Genomic DNA, 4,054 nt, shown 5'->3' on the forward strand with positions numbered 1-4,054 from the left:
AAGTGCGGCTTCGGGTGCAGTGAGGCTGTGGTGAGGGCTGAGCGCGGCGGTGATGGCAGGGCACGGCGGCAGTAGCAGGGCGCGACGGCAGATGGCTAGTGGCCGTGGCGGCGATGGCATGGCACGACGGCGGCGATAGAGGGCTGGCAGCCATAGCGGCGATGGCAGGGCATGTCAGTAGCGGCAGACAAGTGGCAGCCATAGCGGCGATGGCAGGACAAGATGGTGGCGGCGGCAGGCAACTTGTGGTCACGGGTGGATATAGCAGCCGCGTGTTGCCGCGGCAGTCGCGGGCAACTACTACGGCAGCCGCGGGCGCCTCCGGCGGCACTAGCGGTTGGTGTAGAAGCTCCTGTGGCGGCTGCGGGCGGCCTAGGTGGCTCGAGCAGCCTAGGGCTGCCTGGGCAGTTGCAGCCGGACCTGGGTGGCCGCAAGCAGCCTCAAGAGCGACAGTCAGAGCTCCGGCAAAAGTGCGGCGGCAGTTCCCGGCAAACTCTAGGGTTTTCTCTCTCTCTCTCTCTATTTTCGTAGTGGCATTTTCATAAATATGAAGAAAACTAGAAAACACTAAAAAAATCAAGAAAATCACTAAAAATCACATTAACTTCAATCTTTTTTCTCTTCTCTCTTCCTATGGGCGGGCCCCACCATTTATAGGGGCAAATATGGGCCTGCCCCCTTAGAATTAAAGGAGAGACGGCCCAATTCAAAGTAATTAGGGCCCCCTATTAGGAGAGATAGAGACACACTAACACGCCCGCATATACGCTAACACACGGGCAAATGTAAAGGTCCGTACAGCAGTCCAGACACGTGCAAATAAAATAAAAAAACACATACGCGGCCGACATACAAGGCCTACTAAACAAAGAAAATACAAGGAAAGATAACATCAAACCATTGTGGCCCTTTGACGAGGCTGGGTACTCCGAAGGTTGGGTCTCGCGCATGAGCCCTCGTTCGACGAACTGTTTCAACGGGGTCTTCGAAGCTGGATGGTCCCCCATCATGTACACTAATGCTCTTATAGAATGTGTGGTCAGCATTGCTAAGTTTCTATTGAGTACGTTGATCATACATGGAGTCTTCATTCAACTTCCATCTCTAACACAGCTCTAACACAGTTCCAGCTCTAACACAGCTCTTTTGCACTTAGGTACCTCTGTTCTTCTTTGTATCTATCCATATTGCAAAGACATTAGACACTTCTTGTAACTTTTGAAAATTGGGGACCAACTACGGACCTCCAAATATAGCTTTGATTGATAAAGTGAATGATTTATTCTGACAACTTTTATCATAAGCATCTAATCACTTGTTGATCAAAACAGATGGATCAGGGGGGCTGGTTGAGAATGTGGTACTTAAGGAATGGAAAATATTTTGCAGGAAATTTGGAAAAATAATATACATACCAACATGGCTGTTGTACCCCTGAGCTGGCCTCATGTTTGCCCCGAAGTAAGGCACATACCAACGTCAAAGTCAATGTCTTAGCTTGAACTAGATGAGACAACAAATGGTGAAACAAAAGACAGAGAAAGTATTTTTTTACTCTATAAGAGACAAATAATCTTCTCCATGAAAGCTTGAGTTTATGAGTGCTTAAATGGAAAAATTAGGAATAACATAAAATGTTAATAAGTAACTATGGTTATGATTAAATAATGTTGGATAAAACCTCGGAACCTCCTCTCTCAAAAGTGCCTTCAGAACCAATGTAATTTAGGGAAAAAATAAGGCAGTTAGATGGACAAGGTTGTCATCTTAAATCAGATAAGCTGCCAAGAGCCTGCATATTTAGACTAGTATAACATATTGATTTCGTAACCTTGAGAAATATGAAAACATTGGAGCTAGTTATATTTCTATCTTCCTTTCTAAACATATGCAGAAGAAAAAATTAACACAATAAAGTTACTCACTACCTGTTTTTTACTGCCTTCTAATCTACAAAAGCCACCCCTTTCTCTCTTTGATTTTATATGTTGCTTGTAAAGTCATGCCTTTTGCTCATAAATTCATGTCTTTGGAACCTTTGGAAAGGGGCAGAAGGAAAAGCAAGTTTACAATATTGTTTAAAATATTACAAAGGTTAAGAAATAAATGTATCTATAAATTTCCCACCTGTACCTTACTCCTGGCAGACAATCAGCTATATGGGTCAGTAAGCTCAATCATTCCGACACACAAGGGGAACATTAAGCTAAGCCTACATTCAGAACTGGAACTTAACTAAAGAGTTAGTTCATTGAATCAATTAAAACAAAGTAAACGTACTAACACAATCAATTATTAGTGATTGTAATTGCCTTCAGTAATAAAAAGAATCTTAAAAAAGCTTGGATCCATAAAGTCTTCTCTACAGCATGAATAGCACATAGCAATTTGGTACACATTTTATAATTTTATCTAACATTATGTTGCCATCTCAAAAGCTTTACAAGAAGCCCAGAAAGACTTTTAAAACTGAGATGACATATTATTACCAAAAGCATATCTTTACACACAAGGGTATGTAAGGGAGGGTCAGTATAATAATCGAACTATATTTATGGCAGGTGCAACTTTAAGAGTGTGAGTAATCCAGGAAATATCCAAGTTCCCATAGTTGCTAGAAAAAAAGGGTATGCATCTTGATGTCGATGTCGTCTAGGATGTCATCCCGTCGACATCGAATACGATGGTTCGGTGCTGATAAGGGATGATGGTATCGGACTACGGCAGTCTCGTCGTCCAACAGGTAACACTAACGGGTCAATGTAACTATGATGTACAAACTGAATGCCCTATGTGTCATACTTGCAGGCTCCAAGTCGAAGGAGGCGCCGAGCTCCAAGCTTGGACGGGGTTGCCGGACGACGGCGACGGTGGCCTCTCGAACCTCACCAAAGTGACGAAGGCATCTACGGCCAAACGGAATCTATCCGTAGGGCTCGCACGTAATGGACGTACTAGTCCGTACCAGTAAGACACTCAAGTGATCTTAGTTCTCTCAATTCGTCCTCTCTCACCTACCTAGCCCGAGCGCGATGGAGTCAAGATGATGATATACTGCAAGTGGTAAATAAACGAGCGATAGGAGAGGATGGCGTACCTCGTCGGCAGTGGCGCGTAGTGCAGTGTCATTGACGGTCAGCGGCGATTGGGAGTGGGTGGGGTAGAGAGTTGCCAGAGAGATCACAGTGGGTCGACACGCGGAGTAGCGCTGGAGCCCTTCATAAAGGTCGAAGGAAGACTAGATGAGGGCGTCCTGGGCTCGGGGCAACGACCTCTTCAAGGCGGTGAGGAATGGTGTCCCAGGGCGTCGTTCGTCAAGGCATTGTGAGTCAGCGACGATCGACGGGGCGCGGTGGACGAGTCCAGTCACGGTGCCCAGTGAGGTGACGACGCAAGGCAACGGTGTGCCCGGTGGCGGCGTCCAACTTCAATGCTTGCACATGCCCTAGTGGATGCAGCTGATCCGGTGGCTGCAGCGGCGCACGGCGCCTGCCATCAGCTAGGGCGGTGGCGACTGTTCCAGCGACTACGGCCAGTCCGGCGGCTACGGCGGCGCCCGCTACTAGGGGCCGCGCTCGTGGCTGGCAGCGGTGCCCGCAGCAGGTGGCAGAGTCCGTTGCTTGCGGCGGCGCCACGGTTGGCGATGACGACTGCTGCTTGCGGCGTCGCCCATTGCTGGTGGCGGCGCCTACGACTTGCGGCAGTGCTTGCAGCTGGGGCAGCGCCCGGTGCTGGCAGGATGCCCATCTCTAGCAGTGGTGCCCGTTGATCACGGCGGTGCCTGTTGGGCAGCTGTGCCCCCTTCTAGGGTGGCGCCCGCGGCTTGCAGCGGCGCCCACGACTGGGGGTGGCGCTCGTATGGGCGGTGGCGCTCGCAGCTAGCGGAGGCGCCGCTCTTGGCAGCGTTGGCGTTGCTTCAGGCAACACCCGTGCATCTTGGGCTGCTCGGCGGTGGCCCGATCTTAAAGATAATGTTATGAAATAAACGTTATGTTTACATAAAGTCAAAGTAAAGAAATGTATGTGTGTTTTTTTTAACATAATAAAGAGGTTG

At 48.4% G+C, this 4,054-nt stretch overlaps 1 pseudogene; it reads left to right on the forward strand.

Moving 5' to 3' along the window:
* The first annotated feature begins 3,967 nt into the window (after positions 1–3,967).
* LOC144707484 (uncharacterized) overlaps positions 3,968–4,054 on the forward strand; it is a 2,096-nt pseudogene continuing 2,009 nt past the window's right edge.

Source organism: Wolffia australiana, chromosome 1 (genome assembly GCF_029677425.1).
Source record: "Wolffia australiana isolate 7733 chromosome 1, ASM2967742v1".
Taxonomy (NCBI): Eukaryota; Viridiplantae; Streptophyta; class Magnoliopsida; order Alismatales; family Araceae; genus Wolffia; species Wolffia australiana.